Source organism: Chaetodon trifascialis, chromosome 22 (assembly GCF_039877785.1).
Source record: "Chaetodon trifascialis isolate fChaTrf1 chromosome 22, fChaTrf1.hap1, whole genome shotgun sequence".
NCBI lineage: Eukaryota > Metazoa > Chordata > Actinopteri > Chaetodontiformes > Chaetodontidae > Chaetodon > Chaetodon trifascialis.
Genome location: NC_092077.1, coordinates 11397863 through 11425144, shown reverse-complemented (window position 1 = coordinate 11425144; position 27282 = coordinate 11397863). Strand labels below are relative to the sequence as shown.

The window sequence follows — 27282 nt, the reverse complement described above, 5'->3', positions numbered from 1 at the left end:
ATAACTTTACTTGGAGGAATGACGGAGGGGAAAAAGGGGACAGAGAAATTTAAGCAATAAGAGAGGGAAGCTTTGGGAGTGGAAAAAGACATTGTCTTCAGGTCACACAGAGGTGGGAAACTGTCTTCTCTAATGCACTTTCCATTTGTCAGAGAGTATCAGTCAGACCCACACACAGAGAGGCACATGCCCAAGCAACGCTGAGCGACTAAAGCACACTGTCACCCATTTCAGGCATCATTACTCAGCAGAATGTTCCAAATTTGTTTCAGATACAATTTTCCACGCTTTAACCAGAGAAACAAGCCAAGTGGAAATAAACAAAACTTGTCTATGTAGCCTCAAGATGTAATGAATTACAGCAGAAGGCAGCGCGAGGAAGGTTGGACGAGGGCATCTCTCTTGTTAGCTCAGATCATAACACGCATCCTCGTGTTTTCAGTTCATCTCCGGCAACCAAGCCACACTGGCTTATTGTGAGATAATGTCACAGTTGTGATCTGATGTGAAGTGTTTACAAGAATCGGATTAGTGACACATGCCAAGTTTCTCTGTCACTGCACACTCGGTAGCTTTAGCACAGGAAATGGTTCAATGGATAATATTACTGGCATGTATGTCTTCGTCTGGGTTAACAGCGATGTTTCTGGCTCGTGTTTGTGTGAAAATTTGACAACCAGTGGCCAAATATGCAAGCACCTGCCAAGACCTGCACGTTCCCCAGTGTGGAAAACATGATGATGCTTTTCTAGTGAAAGTTTGCAGAACTGCTTCATCTTGCAAATGAACATCTGTCCTTCTGAAGGGATGGTTTTTAAGGGAAGATTACGGAAAAAGTGGCAAGTAGCATCAGCAGTTTAGCTCATGCCATGTATGCATTTTCAGCTTTTTTGTAGCATTCTATGTGAAATATGTATTTTATAGTTATTGGTACAAATATATTAAAGTTTGTGAATTATTATTAATACCTGATAAAAAGCAACACTGTTACAATACTCTCCATTGGTTTGGATGATTCTGCTTACAGCTACAGTAGTTCAAAGAATATCTTTCTGGCACAGTTGGTTGTTAAAGGTGTCCCACAAGCATCAGTATTCGGTCCCTTGCTGTTTACACATTGACGATCTCCATGAAGCTTGTTCCAATGTCCAAAAAGACAAAAGAGCACACATTTTAGATTTTCTTACTCTGATTCATGCTCTTATTGGAAATGTAATAGACACAGTACAGTATCATAAGTGATTAGGAATTTGGTTAGATATCAGATTGTCCGAAAAGACTGACATTGGGTACCTCGCTCTAAAACTAAAAATCGATTTTTATACCAGAGCAGAGCTTGTTTCTAAAATCACAGAAAAACTCTCCACTGTGTGCTCATGCTGCTGAGTTATTGATCTTTTGCAGCTGACCACTTTTTCATTTGTTCCTTTTCCGGTTTTGTCTTAACTTCTGGTTGTGTTTGCTGACCACAGTAAATATGTACAGTTCACACATTCATACATTTGTTTGTTCATCCAAGTTGGGAATATACCTCACATGGGATGATATCACTAAAAGACTATTTCTGACACTAAGTTATGTTCTGCATTAATGAGCCTACAGCCGGCTAATTGATCTCAATTAGCAGTAGATTTAATGTTGTTGTGGTGTCAATTTTTAAAGTTTTTTTGTCTTACTTGCAGCTTGATGCTAAGTATAGCTACATCACTAGCTTGCCTTGCCCGCCTCGCCAGTTGGCGAGATATTTTACATCCAACTCTAAGGTTGGGAGGACATTACGGACTTTATTACTGGAATGAACGACAAAACAAACTAAAATTAGAGACGCTTATTTCTCTGAGGGACTTTTACTCATCAATATCTTTATGAATACTTGCAACTGTTTTTAGTTAGTGTGTTTGCATATGTGATGACTGCTTGGCGTGACTGAATTGTCTTGTGATGTGTGTATGTAATTTGTTCTTGAGCCTTACTTGTAAGACTGGTCTTGATCTCAACTAAACGCCTTGAATAAATAGAGTTTTAAGTCACTAACTGCTGGTAGACGCAGTTTCATTTAGGCACAGTGTCATTAGAAGAACAGCTTCATAGCCTCTAGCACAGATGTTCCATTCATCAAACTACTCTTGCATCTTGATATTTTGTTTAGAGTTGACTTCACTGTCAGTTTTATCATATCTTTAAAGACATACCAAAACATGAAAACAATGGTCTCCAGCATGAGTTTTTCATCATTCTGGACAGGGAAGTCCCATTAAAGAGTGTTTTTTTCCACAAGCATACAAATTTAAAAAAGGATGAAGGAACGTTCCATTATTTCACTTGTGTGGTTTCAAACAGAGTTTATAGTCATTGCCATTGTCGCTTTAATGACTTATTCATAAACCCTGTCAGAGGCTGGATCTATTTTAACAAATATACAGCACTGTGACAGTTATGCATTTGGCCTCACTGAATTTTTCATCACATAAAACTGAGTGGAGAGGAGGAGGAATGAGAAAAGAAGAGTAAGGAGTTAAGAATAAGTGTGTGATAGTATGTGTAAGAGCAACATGTAGATATGGTACATGACCTGCTTATTGCTTTGTTGTTTTATTTAAATTGCCTTTGTGTCCATGATGTCTCTTGGGTGAAGTTATGTGCTGCTTTTGCTCTTCTTCCTTTCATCCTGTCATCTTCTGAGCCACTGGACACAGCCTCTTCCTCTCATTACCTTTCAGTATCTTTTCATTTTTCTCTAGACTTTGCGTTTTATCTCTTTGCATTGATCTCCCTTTGCTGCTTTATCTGACTCTTTCTCGGGCACAGTCTCCCACGCAGCATTATATTAAAAAAGGAGCCGACTTTTATCAGAGTTTAGAAACCTCCTCCTTTAGGTTTTGCTTCTCTTCTTCTCTGCAGCTCTGTCTGTCTTTCTCTTGCTCTCCCGCCATATCTTCCTCGTTTTGAGCACTGAGTCATCCTCTCGTGCATTCAGTAATTGTCCCTCTTTTGAGTCCTTGCTCTCAACCAATCTCACCTTCCTACAACATCCTCACACATCATCTCTCCAGGCTACAGAGGAAATTGGAAACTACTGCTACTTTACTACTAATTTCACTTACAGTATAAGTGAAAGTAATTTCACTTGTTTCAATTGTTTAATTGATGGTTTAACATTTTTGAAAATATGCTTATTCACGATCCTGTCGAAAGTCAGGCTCGAAACTTGGTCCACTCAAGTCTGCCTAGCAGGCACAAACACTCCCACGTCACCCCAGTGAAAATACTCAATGTGCCCTCTTTTGCACTGATGGAGAAAACAAACGTTAGTCCTTACGGGGGAGCTATGGAGCTCATCGGAGTGTTTCCATGACCACAGTATATGTTTTCTATTGCATTCCTGTCTGCATGAAGCGGTGGAAAAGGTGTCATAAATACGTCTATGCATATCCATCCATCCATCCATCCATCCATCCATCCATCCATCCATCCATCCATCCATCCATCCATCCATCCATCCTGGGGGATCCCAAGGTGTTCTTTGGCAAGATGAGATATGTAATCCATTCAAGGAGTTCTGGGTCTACCCTGAGGTCTCCTTCGCTCAGAAAACCTCCAAAGGAAGAAGCCTTGAAGGCATCCTAATCAGATGTACGAACCTCATCAGCTGGTTACTTTTGACGCAAAGGAGCAGCAGCTCTCCTCCGAGCTCTCTATGGATGTCACCCTATGGAGGAAACTCCTTTTAGCTGCCTGTATCTGGAATCTAATTTTATCATTACCCAAATCTCCTGACCAAAGGCGAGGGTTGGAATGTAGATCAACTGGTAAATCGAAAGCTTTAGATCCCTCTCCATCACAACAAGCCGTATTACTGCTGACCGCGCACCAATCTGCCTGTACATCTCACCCTCCATTTTACCTTCACTCAAGACCTTGAGATACATAAACTCACTTGGGGCAGCAACTTACTCCCAGAAGGCAATCCAGCATTTTCTGCCAGAGAACCAAGGCCTCAGACTTTGAGGATCTGACTCTCGCCTTGGCTACAAACCGCTCCATTGAAAGCAGAAGATCCTGGTCTCATGAAGCCAACACAAGCACATCAGAGACCCAAATTTGAGGTTCCCAAACCTGACATGACCTATGCATATGGTTTTCCATGACACATCCATGATACAGACATCTTGATCGAACTTTTCAGGCATGAACTGGTTGCTTTGAGAGGATGGATGTTAGGCTTGAGCAGCTTATAGCTTTGGTTAAAAAAATGTTCAGTCTAAATAAGAAACAGGAAACTCTTGTGTTGGATGTTGACAATTCATCCACTCCTACCTCCTTCCTACTTCCTACATCCTTAAACGTTCATTTCAGCTGAAGATTACGACTCTGACTATGATGATACTATATAAAAGCCAGGTCCTGCAGACACAGTGCTTGACAATTGCTAATCCAGCCTGGGAAACACACTCAGCCAACGATCACACATGCTGTATATTCAGAGAGTAAGAGGCACTTTGGAACATCACAACAGAAAAAGGTCTTACTTTGAACTGCACATTGTATGATCCTTCCCACATACTGTACATCTGGCACAGCTTTGGAGACTCATAACATGATGTAGTGTATGTGTATGCAGACAAAGTTCTATGTACTACAACATGACGAGGGAGTAGTTTGTTGGATGTCGTGACTGATCTGAAAGTGGACTAAGTGTTTTGTCTGCTGGAGTGCTTTTTAACACGGCTTTTAAGGGATACCTACCCCGCCATCCAACTGTGTGTGTGCGCGTTGTGTTTGTATGTGGCCCCAGCCACTTTCTCTAAAAAGGTCTTTTCCCTGCAGTAAAAGCAGAGAAAAGTACAAGAGGCACAAACAGAGGGAGAGATGGAAAAAGGAAGAAAATAGGAAGGAAAACAGAATCGGCGAGAACAATAAAGACAGAAGGACAATGTGAGGTGAGATTGAAATTTTGGGGGGGGGGGGGGGGGGGGGGCATGAGTATTCTGAAGTTCAGAGCAAAGCAGTTTCAATTAGTCCATATGAAAGAGTGGTCCTTTTGCTCTGCTTTAAAATGTCATTTCTAATGACTGGGATTACTGAAGTATTGTGTGATTGTGCTCCAGCACACTTTGAAGCGGCACGCAGCTCGCTAATAAAATAACAGCAATAATTATGGACAAACGACAGTAAAAGTGACATCAAAGAATAATTTTGAGAACAAGGAGAACTGTTTTATCACTCTACTGATAATTTATACATTTTCTCACATAAGGTTTCTGGCACTTATGCAGGATTGTCTTGTGTAACAGCGTTATTAAACTGGTTTTAACCACACTGAACTTTCAGTCTATTACAGAACTGCTCTCAGACATGGGACTTAAATGCACCACGAAACACAAAACCTAGTTGGGGGGCTGACCTATAATTTTATTAATGTTGCCCTCAGTTTACAGAGTCGGTCAGTAAGGAGTCAAAAGCTGTGATGGAAAGATAAGGGAGAAAGCTTCATGAATAAAAGCACTGTGTAGCCTCACCTTTAGATCTGCTGCCGATATCAAGCATATTTGTTCGTCACCCTCTGAAAACCACCTGGGACTTGATGTGCCCCTGTTTCCATTGTTGGATAATGTTATTACCGATTCACTGTATATATTTACCCTTTAGTTCCCCTAATCCTCTCTGCAGGCCCTGCAGTGAATGTTAAGTAGGCGTACAGTATGTGATAATACTACAGATTCTATTTCTGAATACAAAACACAATGCATTAGTGAAGCAGAGTGCTGCTCTCAAGGATTACTGACCACTTGATTTAGTGAACAAATAGACGAAAATGAGCCGAATATGACACATTTCAGTACCCTACGTTTTCACTGTAAATACAATTCACTCTTTGTAAACAGACTCAGGAAAAAACTGCACGTCTCTGAGGTTGTTTTTACAGTTACTACAACAATAATAGTGTGCTCCTAAATGAAATACCAAGGCCAAATCCCCCCCCCCCCAAAGAATCTTTTCTAGTTTATTCATTCATTTATTTTTTATTTTATTATTTTTTTTTCACAACTGAACAACTTTCGGTCTGAGCCTGGAAAACTTAGAAACTTGAAAGCCTTGTTGACGCCCACTAAAATCCCTCAAACTTGTCATTTAAAAATACATTGGCACGACCAGGAAAATAACCATTATTACAATACGACTAACTTGTTTTTTCAAGAGATTGGATTTTGTCCATTTTGGATTTGTATTTGCCACTCAGCGCTGCCAAACATTTGTGGAATAAGTAAAGATTATGATCAATTTCAGATAAGCTCAGTATAAACACATCTGCCTTCTGTAGCTGGCTGGTTCCTACCTGTGCTTCAAATTAAGTGATTTTGGCTGCCCACCAAGACAGCTTGTTCCCTATTACCACCCAACAGAAGTCAAACCGCCCTCTCAGTAAACAGCCCTCTTCACTCCTCCAAATGCTGAAAGACTGAGAGTGTGCGTATGTGAAGTAATGTACACACAAGTTCTGCTGCAGGGACTGAACCTGTATGATTTTACCAGCCACTTATGGAGAACGTGTGTGTTTATTCATGAGTGTACATGTATTTGCAGGCACGAGTAACTACTTAAGATGTCTCTGTGCAGATCTGTGCATGTATGTGTGTATGCAAATACAAGGGTCAGTCAGGGAGCAGTATCTCTCCAATTTAACACAGCTAGTAAAGGCTGAAATTGGGGCTGACACTGTGACATTAATTTGAAACCGAAGGCTCAGTCTAAAGGATGGGTGTAATATTCATTCTGCATACCTGTGCCCTCCCTGTAGTCAAATGGAGAAGGCTGTGCTAAATGGAAAGCGATGCAGACATTAGAGATGCTGAGTTCTTTTGGGTTCAAGCTGCAGTAGGCACAATTTTTACAATTGACATTTGAAGTCAGGCTATCACTCGCCCACTCAGCAATGTCTGCTGGATGGTGTGTGCGCGCTCCAGAGCAGTATCTTTTCCAAAACATATGACCAAGTAGTTTTGGTGCCTAAACGTAACCAAATAGTGACCGTTTTACTAGGATAACCATGTGTTTTATGATCGTAACCATGACAACGGAGGTTATCTGACTATTGTTACCATGACGACGAAGGCCACCTGATGAAGGTCATATGACTTCGTCTTTTCCTGCACTCCAGCACTCATAAAATGCGCCATCTCGTCACAATGGGAGCGTGTGCGGGCTAAACAGTGTTAAATGCAAAAGGCTTAAAATGCATAGAAATGACGCGTAAAATGTCATACTCCATCTCATATCATGTCGTGCAAACATATGGTGGCTGTGCACTGTGGAGAGACCCCCCCCCCATTACCAATGCAGGATGAGTATAAATGCATTTTTTCCTGTGGAATATTCCTTTAACGCATTCAACAAGGTGTTCACTGCAAACAGACACAGCTTATCACCATCACTTATTGACACCTGCAGTGATACCTGCAGTGTGTGCGGTGATACAGTATTGTAATCTCACCCTTTGTTGTTCATGCTGCACAATGAACAAGGTGTTACAAATGATATCAGAAAGGTCCACATCACAAGCCGAGCTTTAAAGAAACTCACATGATTTCTTTTCCTGACGTGTCATGTTTCTTCATCTCTCTGTGCATCTCTGCTTCTTCTGTCCCTCTTTCTCTGCTTCACTCGCTCAAAACATCACTTGACTCTCTCCAGCAACATTTCTCTCCCCCTTATTTGATCTCCCTCGCATAAAATCTCCTGTGGGTGTTCCAATTTACGTATGTGTGTGTTTGTTTACATGGATGTGTGCAGCAATTCTCTCCATCAGTTGAATGCTGCAGCACCAAAGCAAGCACGCCCAAGGCTACTCTTATCCCAGCTTCCTGGCCACCCCAATAGGACACAGCCTGCTCTTTATTCCAAACAGGGAGTACGCTTTTTTTTTTTTTTTTTTTTCAAACACTCTCTCAACCCCCTACATACCAGCTGTGGAGCTTTGGACCGTGAACAAGGTGCAGCACACTGTGGGTTGCTCCAAAATAGGGGTTGAAAGAGGGGACAGGCAGAAAGAATTAGGGAAAATAAATGAAGGTGGAACACTACTATGGCTCAGTTTGAAATTGGTGCCATGTGAGGAGGGATTTGTAATGCTAAGTTATTGAGCATCGCATTTGTGATGCGGACGCTGCTCAACGTAAATTTCCTTTGTTAAAAATTCCTGGAAGTTATTACACAGTGTAACAGCCCCACCTTCTCTGGCAGGGAGACTTAATGGTAAATTATTGCACATAACTATCAGCAGCTATGTGTCCTGGAGGAATGTAATGGATCCAGTCAGTTATGGACAGTCAATTTGCTCAGTCTGAACTTGTCCTCGTTCTCAATTCCTCACATGCTCTGAACTCAAAGTTAACTATGTTGCATTCACTGTACAGCAGCCGAATATGGTCACGCAGATGACTCATTAAATTTGAAGTGTTTCTCACTTTTCTCAAATTCTCCTTGTGCGTGTTGTGCATACTGAGTTGCCATTTTCAATTAATTTCCCCTTCAGCACTCTCAATAAACTGTTTTCTGCTGTGGTATCTGCCATGATATTACCAGGCAAGTTTAGTGAACACATAATGCCATCTGTGCTTAATGTCGTGCATTTATACCTTGTATGTGATGAAATCAGACCCTGAGTGGGACAGGGGAACAACACAAGTGACAATGTGCAAGACCATCAGGATCTAGGGGAAACACTGAAGGGGTCTATTCAATCAAGCCGTCAATATTCAACATGTATGTTGCACTGATATGCTAAAAGGCACATATTTTAACATTTGGAAAACATACTAATACCAGACGAAGACACAGCAGTGTTTTGAGGTAAATGTTAACAGGCTGCGATTTAGCATTGTAATTAGCATTAAACACAAAGTACATCTGAGGTTGATGAAATTTTAATGAGTTTTGGAGTCAAGTATTCAGCCAACCAAAATTTTGCTGATGATGAACAACATGAAAAGTCAGAGATCCACCAGAGTCAGCAGAATTTTTCGTCCAGGGACCAAGGGGATTTCAAAATAATCCGTTCAATAGCTGTCAAGATATTTCACCTAGAACAAAAAATGTCAGTCTCACGGTGGCACTAGAATGTATAAATGCATGGCAGTCCATCCAATAGTAAGTGAGATATTTCAGTCTGCACCGAAGAGGGGGACTAACTGACAGACGGACTGAGCAACAGATTGCGAAACAATTTACCATTTACACCAAACTGATATGCACAGCACTGATCTCCATAACAGCACTAATTTACCACTCAGTATTAACTCACAGCAATTTGTATAGAATCAAAATGTGAAACTTTACTTTTAATGAATGAAGCAGCGCTCTGCTGCTGCTACTCCTGGATCTGGTTTCAGGTAGTTGAATCTGTCAGTACTCAGATTCAGTACCATCACACTGAGGCCGCGGCGCATTTTGCTTTGTTGCATTGTTTATCCTACGACTGCCTGTCAGAGCTTCCTGCAAGCGATCCAAAAGTCTGAACCACCCCAAAACATACTTTTACACAAACTGTGGTTCAATTTGATCAGGACTGAGACCACCTTCCCCTGTTGGACTGAGCCAAATGAGGCACCGTAGGTGAGAGACAGCCCATTGTGTAACCGCATATCATTTTTTTTGGGCGTGTACCCACCATGCCTTCAGAGCAGCTGCTCGAGGAAAGGGGCCTTTCTGTGTGGAGTTTGCATGTTCTCCCCGTGTTCACCTGGGGTATCCTCCATAAAAATACCCCCACTGAAAACATGCAAGAAGATCACCACCTGACCAACGGTGACAACGAAGGAACTGGTCCCCGGGCGCCAGTCGGCTGCACACTGCTCCTGGTCTGCCGCGGAGGAAGGACGACCAGGATGGGTTAAAAGCGGAGAAAGAATTTCACAAATGCATGGCGTGTGCAGTTCCCCCCCCCTAACTCTGCATGTTGTGTATGTAATTGTGAATAATAAAGGGATTTCTTCTTCTTTTCACTGAATTCACATGTTCCTCGGTTTCAGTGCTGGAAGAAAAAAAGTACAAGGACATGCCTTATATATGTATGTGGTCTGTGCTTTTCCTTGACCCCCTTTAGATTCCTCTGATCTCAAATAGCTCAGCCCTCGTCTTTCACTCTCACTCATGCACACACACACACACACGCACGCAGGTACCTAAACACAAAAGGACATATATACAAACACCAACTTAACTAAAAGAGACAAAGTAGTATTGGCCTGAGGAAGACAGAGAATTGTGCGGTGGTGATCTACAAGAGCAATTCTCCGTTTGCAGCAGTGCATCAAACATGCTTTTAAAGAGCCGGCCATAAAATGTGAGGCTCCGGGATTGGTGAGATGAATCCGTCACGACAGACTTTTCCTTGGCCTCTCTAGCTCCAAATTACCGGGTTCGGAATTGGCCACAGTCGACTGGGGAGATCGAAAGGTAAATTTATTTCCGAGTGATGCAGAAAAGCTTGGGAAAAAATAAACCACATGGAGGAGGGAATAACAGGGAGGAAATCCAACGGAAGGAGGAGACAAAATATAATGCGCAAATATGAAGAGTCAAATAGTCATTTAGGTCAGGAAGAGGAAAAAAAATGTTCACCTGCAAAAGTATTTCTCTAATAAATTTCAGAAATGCAATACTCCAGAAAACTGCCACAGTCCTTTTAAAAGCATTTTCTCCCAACAGCCACAGGAAACAGCACTCATCCAATAAGAATTCATTTTGATAACCTGTAATTGTTTCTCATGTCCTACTAACTTCACAACCCCCGCTGCTTGATTACCACGCAGCACTTCATACAATCTTTCTGCATTTATTACGTTAACGCTTCGAAGCACCTGGGAGCAAGAAATCAACTTTGTAAAAGCCAGCACAAAATTTCTGCTCCGCTCATTAGAGCTGAGTAGAAGCTGGGTTGGATTTAGGTGTCTTGGAGCCACAGCGTGAGAAACGCGAAGATTTTGAGGAAAAACTCAAAATATGATAAGGAACAAAGTTGAAATATTACAAAAACAAAATATATGAATTCATCAAGATGCCTTCCCCCACCTATTTACAGCAACGGATGATTTCACTCTGGTACTGTAACAACTTTTCTCTCAATATTTCAACTTTATTAAGAATATCTCTGTTTTTTTTAACGTGCTGTTGCTCTAATATTCTGTAATGAAAACCAAATACAAAACACAATTTAAATCCAATCTTGCCACACCACCAGATCATAAAGCAATCAAGAAAGTCCTGAATGTAAACGTGATTACAGGAGAAAATGAGCGAACTGCAGCAATATAGAGCGTAGAATGATGAATTTTGTTTGCGGTGTATTATGCATTGCAAAATGATGTAATGTTGCCATTTTCATAATCATACACAATACTGAGCATTAAAAGAAGTTAAAATTAATAACATTCATTCAACTGAATTCACATTGTCCACTGCCACATACCATTTTCCTGTTTCCAGCTATGAATGAAAGCCTCAAATTGAATCAAACGAACATGCCCTCCATTATGAACATTACACAAATGAGTATCACTGATTAACTTTTCTGACTGATTTCCCACTTCCCCCTCTGTGCACTCCAGATCCTTCTCCTCACCACCTGCTGTCGGAGGTTTTGAACTGCATAGAAGTCTTCTCAACTCAAAGAATTATGTCTGGTATTTATTTTCTATGAGGACCAATCAGGTGTGAATTCATGCCAACCAGCAGGACAATCTCAGCATGTCCCTAAAACCCAACAGTTCGCACAGTCAAACAAATACCCAAACCAAACAACTCGGCGAAGCCTGGGCTGCTCCCAATCATGATTTTTGAAAAAATACATAAATGAGCAAACAATGAAACAGCTCTTGGGTTAAAAATAAACCCAGAGTGGAGAAAACCAGAACAGCCCCTTTTTTCTGAAAACATTTGATAATAATAGAGGGTTTGCTGTTCCCCTCTGCGCTGCCTTTTTCCTTCTTCCAGCCCTTCTTGCTGCATTCATCAGCGCTACACAACCTCTCAGAGGGTAATCGAGGGCTATGAATGGACATTGAATGGAGGAAAAAAAGATGTGTGCTTTCCAAAGAAGTTATTAAAAATTGAGAGTTTTTTGGTGCATGCATGTTTTCAGACCCGATAGTGATCCAAGAAAGTAAACTTATTCTGCGCAGCTCATTTTCAACGTATGTAAGCGTTGCTTTGTCATGGCTGTCATTTGGGCTCCTGAGCAAATATCGGTATTTGACAAGTTGGGAGTGAGAGCGTTTTAAAGAAACAAGTACAAATTATGACCTGATATAAAAACAATTAGGCATATCTGTAATTATGTTTAAGTGAAGAGGAAAGTAGGTAAGAAAATGTATCTGCTTAGATTGTAGCATTAGTCTTATCTGAAGGAAAATAAGACGTACTGAGGTCTGACATACAGTATTCATATATGCACAGATTTGCCGTGGCATCAATTTTACATGCTCTAAACTGGCAAATCACATAAAATATCATCACTGTTCGTTTTAAAGACAGGTTCTCAGAGAAGACTGCATCTTATGTTTTTTGCCTGATGTTTTGTGAATACTGTTGACATAAAGATGAGCATTTGAATAACGAGCTGTAGGTTTTAGTTCAAGTGGAGCCCGTTGATCAAATGTTCAATGACAGACAATACTTATCAGACCAGGCCATCAGTTCTGTCTTTTATTCCCTGGCTGTAGTTACACACTGAGTAATAAAGCAATAGAATATGGTCTCCTTTATAAGTGTCATATTCAACAGCATAACATCATAATCCTCTTCATACTGCTTTTTCAGTTCCGTGCTTCACCTCTCCACCTTCCACTTTATCCTCCTTTTCTTCCCACATCGCCCCTTTTTCCTCTTTTCCACCTCCTCCTCTCCTCTGATCCTCTTCCTTGCTTCCCTCATGAGGCTGAGCCACGATGGCGAGCCTCTGCACTAAACGTAGTGAAGAAGACTGAACAGTGGGCTGCTGCTCTGCGCTAAGCTGACACCCTACCCACACACACGCACACACACACGCACGCACGCACACGCACACACACACACACACACACACACACACAGATAGACAGACACTTATCCACCCACATACTACAGACTCTGACTCTGCGAGGACTACAAAAGAAAGTGATTCACAGGGCTACTACATTGTCAGCCTCCACAATAGACCTGATGAGACTGAGACTATTGATACACACACACCTACGCACACACAGGCACATACAGGGTTTTTCCATTTTTTTGTTGGGGGGGGAGGTTTTTTTTATGCATGATGTGATGCAGTGTCCCTTGTGCTCCATCTCCTGAGGCTCACATCACGATGGTGCAAGAGTCTACCATACATGTTCCCATAACAATGGACAGCAAGGAAAAATTGCCTAGCTTGATGGCACATTTGTGTGCGAGTCACAAACCAAGGTTCTGTTTGTACTATTCCCCTCTGTGATACTTAAAACTGATCCACTGACCAAACAGAGCACAAAAAGGCCATATTTAGCTGATTAGACTTGCTTTACTGAAGAACAGCAATGCTAATGAAGCTCAATTAACTCGGTGACACACACGTTGCTTTCCCCTTCACAGTAAAAGCATCCCACCGGTTCGCGAGTGGAAGGATTTTAATGTGAACAGCAGCAGCAGGAAATTGTTTGGCCTGTATGAGCAGTAGCTTAAAACCTCGATATGGCTGACTGTAACAGTAAAATAAGGCTGATATCTGAAAGTGCGGACAGGAGTGAAAAGTCCAAACATGAGGTAGAAGCTGCAAAGAGTCTCTAGTCACTGGCACAGCCACACAGCTGGACCACAGCAGCACAGTTCAGCATGGCTATCCCCTGCTGGGAGGCTGAAGTGCAAGCGAACAGTCAAAAATGTCGTGCAAGCCCAAAGAAAAAACCCAAAACACAGTCCTGGACAATAGCCCTGATGAGCTATTAAAATGCTAATTAACCCCAAACTAGAGTGAAGCTGCTACTGGCCTGTGTTTGGACATGTAGAGTCATTGACAACAATGAATTGTACATGGTGAGCTTGAGAGAAATAGTCCAAAAATGAGAAGATGTGAGAAGCAGAAAGTGAAGAAACAGAGATCAACTGTGGATGGGAGAGGGTGCAAGAGAGAGACAGAGACAAAAATGAAAAAGGAGAAACCAGACGAGGAGAAATGCAACCAAAAAGTGTGTGTGAGAGTGCGTGAGGAGTCTGACAACCCAGGCTGTATGAGAGCAGAACAATGGAGTGAGAAACTGCAAGCAGAAAAAAATAACAATTAGAAAAAACGAGCACACAGCAGCAAGAGAAAGAGAGACTGGGAGAGATAGAGACAAGCAGGAGGAGAAGAGGGTACAAGACAGCTTTTATTACACAACATGTGCTGCGGACAGATGGTGGTGAATTATGTATTAAGGCTTTTACACTGCTCCTGTACTTTTGCACTAGAGTAGAAAATGAGCCTGCATGTGGAACAAAATGTTTAGCCAAGTTTTCACATCTTAACCCAGGAGGCTTTTTTTAAACATTAATACAACGGGACATATGTGAAGATGTGCACAGCGCTAAGGCACACACACTGAAGCACACGCGGAGTGCAAAGTGTTTTTACTTTTACCGCGTACTTCAACAAGAATTCAGAAGGCGATAAACAACGGGCTGTTTGCAGATGTTGTCGTGTCACTCTTGTTGTGGCGCGAACTGCAGATGGAGCCAGAGGTGATTTTCTGCATAGGAAGCTGACTGCGGACGTGAGGAGTCTAGTCGGCTAATGGTGCAAATGGTGTAATATTAGCTATTGTTTTAAATCTATGGTGATGGATTTAAAGTAATGGCTACAAGCGACACAACTAACAGTGTTTTTGTAGCTGACTGGCAAAAAAGATGTGGTGAATCTTTTTCTCTAAGTGGTTTCCACAAGGCTTCCAACTTCTGAATGGATTTATTTGTGCAGCACCAGACCTTGTGTTCCAATCAAATGAGACCAAAATGATTTCCAGGTTCAACAAAGAAGCCCAAATTTTCCCAATTTTGGCACCTGTGAGTGTGACCATTGAAAAACAACGATGCTTAATTGCAATTTGGTGTGCATTAACTGGTTAAAAAGCTTTAAAGCGGCAACGTTTTTTTTGAACAGGTCTAATGTCATGTTGCAGCTGTGGGACTTCAAAGTTGTGTGTGTTTGGAGCTAAGAGAGAGAGAGAGAGCTAAGAGCTAACACAGCCAATACAGCTAACTGTTAATGGAGCCAGTGAAGCCAATAGCTTATAGAGCCAATGGAGCTAACAGAGCTAATAGAGCTAACAGCTAAGGGAACTAATGGAGCTAAGGGAACTAATGGAGCTAAGGGAGCTAATGGAGCTAAGAGCTAATGGAACTAAACTCATAGTAGGACTGTAAACTGGGACGGTTTCCATTCAGTTTCGGGTGATTAAAATTGTTTTTTGGTCTGGTGGTGAAAAAAGTTCGCCTGGAAGCCTAAAAAAGCTCAATCTTTGACAATCAGCATCACATAGTGATTATCGTGTGATGGAAAAGACAGTATCCAGTATGGGTTTGTACTCACATAGCTCAGAAAAACAGAATCTGTTGTACTGCAAAAGGCACAAAACCACAGTGCAAGCCATTTGGAACAAATGCGGATGGAGGGAAGAATGAAAAGAGCCGGGATGACATTTGCTTCACACCCAAGTGAGTTTGTAGTCATGCAGTCGATTTGGTTCGCCCCCACCCCTCACCCCTTCCTAGTGATGGACTTGGAGCAGCCCACCCTGTCTGCTGCCAGTCATACTGGCCTTCCTGGCACAAAGGCCCGTCAGAGGTCCTGCCAAGGCTGGGAACGCACTAGTCCTCAGGCCAAGGGGACACATGCTAGTGAGGGAATTTGGCAGTAATGGAGTGTAAAGACTGAGACAGAGAGAGAATGGCAGTCAGAGGGAGAGACAGAAAGAGGGAGAGAGAAGAAAATAGGATACTGAAAGCAACAACTGAAGACAGGAGGAGGACAAACTGCAAAAGGCCGAGAAAGAAGATGCGATTTGTGAAAGAGAGAGCCTAAAAAAAATGCCCCAAGTATAATTAAAATTAAATGATTGGAAGTCATTCTCTGTTTCTTTCCAACTCACAACTCTCTCCAACTCTTGTCTGTAAACAACACAGCTAATGAGACACAATCTCTCACTCTGTCTCTCCCACACACACAAACACACACACACACACACACACACACACACACACACACACACACACACACACACACACACACACACACACACACACATAACAGACACAAACACACACAGTCTCCCATGCAAACTCATACCTCACAGACTGTACACACAGCTCCACACATACACAGATGTAATGAGAGTCTGGTGTTTACACTGTGAAGACTGATGGCTGTTATTAAGCCAGAACGTGTCTTGCTCTGTTAGATAAGTCTATTTGGAACTTGGCTTGCATGAATTGCACTTCCACATCTCACAGGCATCTTCCACAAAAATAAATAAATAAATAAATAAATAAATAAATAAATAAATCACATGTGCACAGACACAAAAACAAATGCTAATACCAAGGAGCAGACAGATAATTTTTGTGGTGGAGTCCAAACCATGAAAAGGTGTTACACAAGCAATTCAGAGCTCCTTCTGTTTTCAGAAATTTCCAAAATGCAAATTTGAGTTCTTTTATCGACAGAATCTTTCTAAAGGAAAGAAAAAAGAAAGGAAGGAAGAGTGACCATGTTAGCAAAGTCGAAGCGGTTCATCAGACAGACCTGAAGCTCATACTATACCACGGCTCCACGTTTTATTGGTTTTCATCATGCACACACACGATCAAACTGTCAGATCGGACGTGTGCGCATGTGTTACTGTATATGTGAGAACGTGTGCGGCACATACACGGCTGGGGTTTATACCGTTTACAGATCTGTTTATAAAAGCCTTTCATTCAGAAATCAGACACACACAGTAGACTAGATACACACATCATCACACACAGCCGCACACACTGGCAGACACATATATATGCATGTGCAGGACAGAAGGAAGACTTTGCATTCACGTGCATTTATACACATTAAAAAAACATACAGAATCACTCATGCACATATGCGTCTCATAAATTATGTGTGTTCATAGATTTGTGTAAATCTACAACTACATGCTAGCACTGTCCGTGTTGGGAATGCAAGCTCATGAATGGGTGTTTATGTCCCGCACATGCTGCCTGCACGCATTCTGATGCATTCGAACTTATATTTGTAAAAACCTTACACACGCACACTCATGCACACAATGTAATTGCAGTCTCAAACAGTCTAATCTGTTAAAAACACACCAGGATGCTGACACTGTTTAACCATTTCACAGTTGAATGCTGTCTTGGTATCACACACACAAACCTGTGCAGAGGTGCACTTCAGTTTACGTTCACACAGAGGTACAATAAGCTGTATTCTGCTGCATTTATGATGCAAAGTGCAGCTTTACTCTGATGCAAAACACAGGCTTACCTCTTCCATATGCATAATGTCTGTCAGACTGTATTTTACAGCATAGAGGGGTGTAATAGTGTGTGTCTTCATCCATATGTGTAGATGATAAGAGTGATAGATATATGCACATAGTGTTTTAATGGTTTCTATGGATTTATAGAATGTGGAGCACCGCACAGTGTAGAGGCTCTATTTTTTGCTCATATTCTGGGAAGCGGTTCAGCGCCTACATACAACGTTCAAATCTCGGCTCTGTAGTCAGGTCTTAAAAATATGCGTTCTATCGTCGAGCTGTGTGTTTGCATGGCGGTGTGCGTTTTTGTGCGAATGTGTCCACATGTCCTGTAAAGGGCTCAGATATTAAGAAGATGACACTTTCTCAACGTGAGGTTAAATGTGCTGTGTTGGGAGGCCTGCTTCCCTCCTCCTCTTAATGCACCATTTCACCTTTTGTCATCAGATGCAGCTCCCCAAGGTGAGCGCTTCTGACAAATAAAGTCTTCTTGCTGAGCTTGCTTTTAGTTGAGCTGCTTATGACACAGCGAGAAACTGCACGAAACAGAGGCAGTAAGCAACCAGTAATGCAGCGACTCCGGAGAATTTGCCATCATCAGATTCAACTTGGAAAAACAAAGCAGGTTTTAATTAATACTAAATGAGTAATTGATGAACAGTGCGGCAGAATGTGTTTAGGGGAAGCTTGTTTGATCTTGTAGATTAGGGATGATGGGCTGTCTAAGGCACACAAACAAACTTACAAAACAATACTTTAATGCCCAGGTGTGTGCGTGTGTGTGTGAGAGGGAATGACTGCGTCTGTCAGCAAGGGGATGATTAGTGATTAGCATTAGCATTCCTGCCTGTGTTTCTTTGGACCCGAAGTTATTGCTAATGCAGGTGTTAATGTGCCCGGGGGGGGGGGGGGGGGGGGGGTTCGAAGTTGTTAAAGTCAGTAAATCACAATACCATATGCAGAATAAGCTCTGATAGCTGGTGCAGGTGCTTGGTGCAAGCATTAATTTATATGTGGACAAATACTCCTGCTGTAAAGTGTTAAAGGGAGCTTTAACTTTTTTTTAGTTGCTAATTTGATTTACGACTTCCTTAAAATTCAGATCATTTCAAAACAGCACCAACAATAACACTTATACAACTGTAAAACAGCTATCAATAAAACAAACTTTAGGTGCAAAATGCATTGGCCAAAAGTATTTGGACACATGGATTTATGTTTCCCATCTTTCCTTTTGGAAGAATTCCTCCAAAGCATTCGTGAGGTCCTTTACGTCAGCCGGTCTTTCAGTCGGCTGCTGGATGTAGTTGAGGTCAAGGCTCGTTGCAAGCAGGTGACGGGTCCCGGTCAGGAGTCATTGTAGGAGATGTCCCTCAGTAACAGCTTCAGGATTGAAACCTATAAAGCCTCTGGTCACAAGTGGGCTTCTCCAACCTGCTAACTGCTAGCATATTTTGAGGTCATTTGTGGGCCAAACTCCCAGAAATCAAAAGCAGCCTGTTGTTTTTCATCCACCACAACACTTGGGGTACTCCATTTCCCACTTACTCATCCATAATTTCAGTCCCCTTGATCTCCCCCCTTCTCATATGCTTATGATCTAGTAAACGAGAGCAGTTGAAGTATACACTGAGAGACGGTAAAGCTTTGAAACTCCCCTTGAAACCTAAATTCGGTTTGAGCTCGCTCCGGCGAAATGTGCAGTTTAAATACCAAATCAGTCAGACGGCGCCAAGACAGCTGAAGCTGACCATCTGATCACGTTTGACTACACTTTAAACACTCCTCCCAGGTCACTTATCATTGTCAGAAAGCCAACACCATAATTACATTTGATATCAGCAAAAACCTGGAGATACTGCAAACTCTGAGGTGAGATCCTACTACTGCTGATTCAGCTGTAATGGCTCAGTGCCGTTAATGCCAACGGACACACAGAACCTGCTCAGAATTCAATATATTCACCCGAACCCTGATTTAAAAGATAGAATTGCTTAAAAAAAGTGACTTAATAGTTTTAAAAGTGCAAACTAAAACAAAAAATGAATGAATACGAGGGGGGAAACAGTGACCTCACTGGTGGAATTATCATTGACTGGGATATTCTGGTTTTTAATGTTTTTATTATATTCTAATCTAACAGTGCTGTTACATCTGTTCCTTATCGCCACTTTTTCCTATCTGCAGGATTATTTGAAGGAAAATTTATTTGAAAGAAAGGTGACGGCTGAGGAGCAGTGGAAGGAGGAACAGATGAGAAAGAAGGAGGTAAGGCAGGAAAGGAAGCGAAATGGACAGAGTTGATCGAAAAGAACAGGAGGGGAGGTGCAAATTGAAGAAAGCCTGCCTCCCTTCTCTCTGCCAGGTTGTGACACAGAGAGAAAGATGGAGCTGCGCCAGTGCCAAAATACGACCAGCAGGTAATGAGAGGAGCACGGATGTCAAAATGCCTCTCCTCTTCCTCGTCCTCCTCCCATCCCGTCTGCCAAGGCTGGGTGGTAAAAGCCTTTTTATGTCGTTGTTAGTCATTATCACATGTCACTCTGTCACTAATATACCTCCACTCCCAACTCTCCGCTCCACGGCCAGCTTGAGAGAGGAGGAAGGAGGCAAAGAAATGGATGAAAGGACAAAAACAAAGTGAGAGAGCGCCAGGAAAGATGTGGCAAAAGGGAGTGAGAGAAATTGTGCGTGTTTATGTGTGTGCCTGCTTGAGCGTGTGCATTTTACACCTTGCGCACGACTGGAACTGAATCCATTTAGACGAGAGAGAGAGGTTCTCAATCTGACTGACAACTCTTTCCACATAGTTAAGAATCACAAGCAAACGGTGCGGGTGGGAAAGTGCAGTTATAACTCTGCAATGCTGACAGGTGGTAGAGGCAGCAGAAAGCCGACCGGATTTCACACACGATCACGCAAACATCACTGACTCAGACATCTCATTCAATCTGTCCAGAACGCCGCACGACACTGTGCAGCATGCAGGTTGAAACACGGGTGTTTCAGTCCTGTCCGGTTTGTCTAATTCCACTGGCCTTGAGACAAAACGAGTTTTATTTTTTTCATAATCTTCACAGGTGCATCGTTTTCCACCCAAGCGCACTCTTCCCAAAAACAAATGTTCTGCAGTCAAAAAGACGAGGTTCATGCACCAACGCACAATGAAATTCCACATCAGCAAAAACGGGCATGATGCCTTTGGACCGCAGAGGCTGCACGGGAAACACGAACAGGTAAAAAGTGAAAGGTATTTCCACATTGACACGCTCCCGTCAAAACAACCATGCAAAGTCATTCAAAGAGTGTCAGCGAAAATTTCTGAGACATAAAAGCATTTAAACGCAGTTCCATCTCCCACCCTTTTCCCTGCGTCGTTTAGCTTCCTGGAAACATCTTTGTTTTCGCTCGTGCAAACAGCCATGCCGTCAGTGTTTATTTATTTATTACTGAGCCTGAACTACTTTGGGGGTTTAGCATCAAATATGTCCTCACAGACTTTGTTGACATTTTGTAAGAGGGATTTGGAGCACAATTCACTAGAATCACATTACAAGTTTAGTCAATAGAAATGAGGAGAGTGAAATCCATGTCTCTGGATAGCCCGGCTGACAGAGTAAATATTGATTTTATTTATGTCTTTTTTTGCACATAAGATGTTGAACTTAAGGCTTTTCCAGTGGTAATAAACTGTTAAGGCTGCAAGATATTCTGTATTTGTTCTCAAATGGCCTGCTCCTATGGTCCGTGCAGCAGATAACAAGACGCCAGGCTTAATGTCAGATCAGTCTGCATTGATTCAGACGGGTTGGGGAATCACACCTTGATCAATGCTGCCTTCTCTGCCTGATATGACTCAGTGCCATGTGTCACACCATCTCTGTCCTCGGCAGCGTTTCAGTAATGATGCCATGTTCAAATTAGAGCGTCACCCAACACATACTAAAACAGAGCGTTTTCAGTCTCACAATGAATTGTAAAACCTGAAAAATGAGACAGGTCGTGAGCTCGGCAGTGAAACATTCAGCTAACTGTACTAATCCCAAAGATGCAGAGGAGTCTGACTGTTGATATGTACAAATACAAAAAAGATATCGTTTGTTTCTTCCATGTTGCCCTCAGCAACAGCATTGGACAATCTAATTCAATTACTGCAGCCAGTGCATTATCATTATTGCTATAACAGAATTATATTATTGATAATTAGGGAACCAGGGTGGGTTGTTTCATATGCACCGTCTTTGGATTGAGTTATCACATTTTAAATTCAACCTCAATATTAGCTGAATTAATTACATAATTAAAAAATGTTACATAAAAAATTACTGAATCATCAGCTGCTGCAAGTTTTTGCTGAGTTGAACACACTCATATCTTTCTTGTCCAGGTGCTGAGCCTAAAAGCCTGTATATAGCACGCAACGCTGCTCCCCCAGAAAGATCTGAGTTAAGTTATCCTTTAATGATCCCCAGAGGGAAATTTGTTCCCTGCATTTAAAGCATCCTGAGCAGTGGGGAGCCACTGTGCATCGCCCGGGGACCAGCCCCAGCTCTAAGCCAGTGCCTCTGTGTCAGTCAGGGGAGAATTAACCTGACATACATGGTTTTGATGTAATACGCTCGTTGGTCCATGCCAATCCAGGTTTCGCATCAAATCAATGCCTTGTCACATCACAGTCAAGTTAGCAACCATCAATATAAGCTTGCTGAGAAACATTTTGGGTGGTGGTCATAATTTGTTTAGGCTTAAGTATGAAAATATCATGATTTTGATTACATTAGCTACAACTCAACAGTGACCATTGGTTTGACACAGCATTCAAACCGTGGTTTCCTGTGTAAGCCACTGTGCTGCTATCTATTTTATAACATTAAGGAAAGTATTAAGTGTCCTTAAGTGTCCTCTCCCAGTATTTTCATGTCTAACTCGATGAATTAAGGGTTTATTTCAACCAAACCAGAGTTGGTAGCAATTGTTGGCACTGTGGAAAGACAAGTTAGATTTTGTTTCTGTTGAGTTTCAAGTGTGTCTCACGATGATAAAATTACTGTTTCCGTGAATGGAGTCTGGTGGCTTTGCCAAGAGCGAAATAGCGGCTGTTTCTTGTTAAGCTTACTCTTTAAGGAAAAGGTTTCTCTCTGTAGGGAACCTTTCCATGATGTTATTACACATTTAGAATGACAATCTGAGCATGTCAGTGGCATAGACAAGCACTTCTACTGGATGTACATTGGTGGTACACAAAAGCCTGGAGGGTTTACATGTTACAGTCTGCTTCACGGCTGGTGGCTGCAGCGCTCTGACTCAATACTGGGCTAGTTTCAAAACTTGTTGTCTCCATCAGTCACATGGACACAAACACATGGGAAAATGGATTCCATAAATAATGATAATATTTGACTGGAATTTCTTCCATTTATCAGTACATTGAAACCTTCAAGGACATGTGGACCGGGAACAATTCTTTCTAACTTTCTAACTACGTATGGAATCCATCTAAGCTTAATAGCAAGACTTTGAAAACCCCAAGTTACTTGCTATAATGAATTTCATTTGTTTAGGCCTATACAATGACAAACTATCAAGTACCACTTCCATGAGGCTGCTCTCAGCACATGCAACATCCTTCACAATTCATATTCTTTGCAGCTATAGTGAAGCTATAGCTGCGTGCAAAGTTTGTATTATGTTCATTCTAATGTTGATTTCAATAAAAAAATCATTGTCTTGCCTTCATGATTATAAATACCAACAATTAATAACCTAAAGCAGTCAGGGTGGGAACCTATAGGTTTATGCATATTGCTCCTTTTTGCTTGAAATATAACCCATGTGCAAGTGTGGGAATTCCAGGGATAAAAAAATTGTCGGTGTGTCACCCTTCACTTTTAGATCAGTGTCTTTTGAACCTCCTTGTGAGGCAAAGCAGCGGCCACAGAACGAACAAATAATAGTCTCCCGCCTTAAGCTGTAACAATGTGCCGAATGTTCATACAGGAAGTGCTTTCATATGAGTATGAGGCAGGCTGGTGAAACAGCAGCAAATCCTTCACTGCATGAATAAAACTGTGGAAAAATGGAACAAACCACCTTGTTGGAATACCATTAGTTTGAAATCAGTCGAAGCTGTGTTCCTCAGGGTACTGTATAATAATACCGTATGTCAGGTTGTGATAAGCAGGAGGCAATAGGCACACCCATTAAAACTAATTGACAAGGAGGATAACTGGGGAGTACTAGGGAGCGTCAGTCTCTCCCTCTGTCACATACACACCATATATGCACACAAAACCCTTTTGCTCCTGTTCTTGTTTGTTTTCCCCTGTTTACTTATTTCCTTTCCATATACGTCACTTTCATACTCCCAGTTGAGCAGTGCCCTTAAAGTTCTCAAACTCAAAATACTCCCTTACTTCTCCTAGCAAAACCTTTCTGTAGCTATCATCATTTTTGCTTCGACCCCAGGAGTACTGAACAATCTCACACAGCAAGTTAGAATTCACTTAGTGGGTTCAAGTTCAGCTAGGTGAAGGTTGCTGGAGTTTAATTAATTTCCATGGTAATAAGGATTGAAGCAAAGTGCTGTAAAAGTCATAAATGTCACACAGTGCATTTATTAAAAACAGAGAGAGGAACTAAAAATCCTGCCACCCAATCACTTATCAGTCCTTTTTTTTTGATGCCAGCTTACCCGTTGGAGGGTCACAGTCAGGGCAGAGCATATCCAAGCATGCACTGGGACAAATAAGAGAATACCCTGGAGAGGTTGCCAGTCTGTCAGTCTTTCTGGGCGAACACAGAGACAAAAACATTCACACAGGCATTCAGAATTTCCAGTTCAACTGAGCTCCGTGTCTGTGGGAGTTACCAGAGGATTGAGAGAGACGTGCAAAGAAGTGAAGAACATCCACACCATGTTCACTAGCTTGTTGCTAACTGTGGTTTTACTGAAAACAGCTGACTGCTGCATCTGGAAACAATGATCATGAAAGCTGCAGTCTGTAAAAACCGAAACAATGAGCTCAAAAATAATAATAAGCTCCACAGAGGTGAGGGGGACTGCAGAGTTTGGCTATAGGTCCCTCTTGGCTCGATATGTCTGACCTCCTGCACACAACATCTACCTCTTTGATCTATTGTTAATAGAGAAATATTGTCAATAGCACCTTTAAATCATGCTAGTGAAATAAATAGCAATGCGTCCGAACAAAGCGTCCAATATGGTGGCTGGACAGGTGGGACCTATTGTCTGCATTGGCAGCTGAGGGGGGACTGATTGCAAACTTCCATTTACTTAAACTGAAAATGTTTCCCAGTCCCAGATAAGCCTGAAGCTGACTTTATGTCCAGACCCACCAGGTGACGCCACTGAGCGCTGATGTACCAGGTATATCAGGATCATGTGTTCATCAAATCTGTCTGCTCCTTGTATCACATGTACAGAATACCACACATAAAGTGTCTGTCCCACGAGGCCTGACCCCTAGAAGTAAATTACTGCACATTTCATGCATGAGCTCTGAAGCCCACAAAACCACTCCCTCATCACCGTCCCACCTATTGCACCGCATCTTCCTCTCACCTCTGCCCCTTTCCACTCTGCTCCTTTCAGCTTTATGCTGGGTTTGTATTTTGCGAGTACAGAGCACAGTGTTTCTGTCACTGGGGAGTGTCAGCATGTCTCTTCACTTGATATGCATTAGATTTTCCACACTTTCTGGCAGTTATCTGATTCCAACTCAATATGCTGCCCAGGGAAATTGAGTCCTAAGGCCAAGAGAGGGAGAGAGAAGTTTTTGGCGGCTTTTTAAATTCATTACAGTATTCTGTTGTGGTCTCGACGGAGCTCGCCTGGCAGCACAAGGCCACGGAAGTGTGTGTTATAGCAAGAGAGAGAGAGGGGAAAGCTTAAAAACCACGCTGTTACTGCAATACTGTAGCTGTTCTCTTCACCACATTTTAATACAACCTGCTTGTTTACTTGTTAAAACTGTGCAAGAGAGTGGAAATACGATGAAGATATTATTGTCCCAGCCTCATACTGTACGAAGCATTCACAGTGTTGACAGGTAGGAGCTGCAGTTTAAGTTTTTATGTCTTAGAGGACTGACATGAGACTCTGAGGTTGAGTTTTAGAATTCTATAACATACATATAAACTGTTTTCTGCCTTACTAGTGGTGGAGCCTATGGTTGTCCCAGGCAGTCAATCAGTCAATCGGCTTGTCAGTCCATCCGGCACTTTGGTTCAGAGCGAAATAATCTAATTGGCACATTACCATTACATTCGCCGAGCACATTCCGGCTTCAAAGATGAAAACCCCGTTTGATTTTAATGACCCATATGGCATTTTCTCCTGCACTATCCTCTGGAATCAACTCGACATTAGCCACACTAGAAGTAAGGTTTCAAAAAAGTTATCCAGCCATTCGCACTTTCCTAAAGTTGTTAAATGTATATGGTTAAAAAGAAAGGTCAAAATCAGTACAGGCAGAGATACTGTGACTTTATAGTTCCTAGTATGGGTCAAACCCTATGACACAAGCTAGCATGTTTACGCCCCTGCTGTCTGGTAAATGCCAATTTTAACAATTGGCTTCCAGTTCATGCTCAGCTGTAGCAATATAACATAACAGATTAAAGATATAGTTTGATAGTTTGGTAAATACGCTTATTTTATTTTCTTTCTTGCTGAAAGTTCGATGAGAAGATTGATTCCCATTTTCAAGGTTAGTGTCCCAAGTCCTGACAAATATCCGTATTACACAATAATGTTAATTATTAAAGTAAGTTCCATGTTTTCAGCGCTTACATAGACGTTGATCATGTTCTGTCCCACTCAGTATTACCCAACCCAATATAAAAACAATGCACCACACATCTGAATTCAACACTGATTTGTCTCTATGTGTGCCAATTAAATGTGTTGTTGTCAAGGCTTGCGGCTGTTTCTGACACAATCAGTATGCTAACAGTTAGCTACCAAAGAGAAGGCTTGGTGACAACAATGCTGCCTTCATGGTGTCAGTGGTGTTGAAAGTTGTATTCAGTAGGTGTGCTAAGCGCTGAAATAATTGTCCTCCATCCTGATCAAATAAGGCCTATGATGGGTCCATAAGCACAGACATGTGCATGAACCTGAGGTACACTTAAGGGTCCTGGTTTGGGGGTTGAAAACAGGCCACCCTCAAATAAGTCAATTTTCTTAAATGTCAAAAACCATTGCCTTACATTTCACTTCTGTGTGCGGCATGCCAGCTGTTTGCCTCTGTTGTACAGCTCAGTTAAGATTGCTAAACGTTTCTCTCCCAAAGACCTCACCAGACAGAACTGTTTCATATCGTGTCAGTTTCAGTCAACTTCACTGTTCACAATGAGGAGAAAGCTGATGACTGCACCGTACAGTACAGCTACATGTTTAATATGGCCGATGTTAACCAGCCAATATTAGCACAGGAACACCGCAGCTCTTTTATTACGTGCCCAATTCCCAGTCGTGATGAAAAATGGCTTCAATCTGCACTTCTTGGCTGAAACATATCTCAAGGAGCAGCAAGAGTAGAGACTGAAGTAATGTGACAGGTGATAAAAGAGAGCTGCGCTAATCAACTGCAAGTGCAAGACTACCTTACACTGTCTAGGAATATCATCTCCCGCCATGCTTTATTTTCCACAGTGTTGCCAGTTCATAATTTTCTTTTTTCAATTAATGGTCATACAGCTCAGGCAGGCAACCCTGTTTTTATATTGGACA

General features: G+C 41.9%; 1 protein-coding gene across 4 annotated transcripts in view; it reads right to left on the bottom strand.

Moving 5' to 3' along the window:
* grm8a (glutamate receptor, metabotropic 8a) overlaps positions 1-27282 on the bottom strand; it is a 541588-nt gene that overhangs the window by 187479 nt on the left and 326827 nt on the right. For 2 of the 4 annotated variants that reach the window (XR_011603507.1, XM_070991753.1), the window contains exon 15: positions 11978-11988. The exons of the other annotated variants lie outside the window; for them this stretch is intronic. The gene's annotated coding sequence lies outside the window, so the exon portion shown is untranslated. Of the gene's footprint in view, positions 1-11977; positions 11989-27282 lie in introns of those variants that run through there. 4 annotated transcript variants of the gene reach the window in all.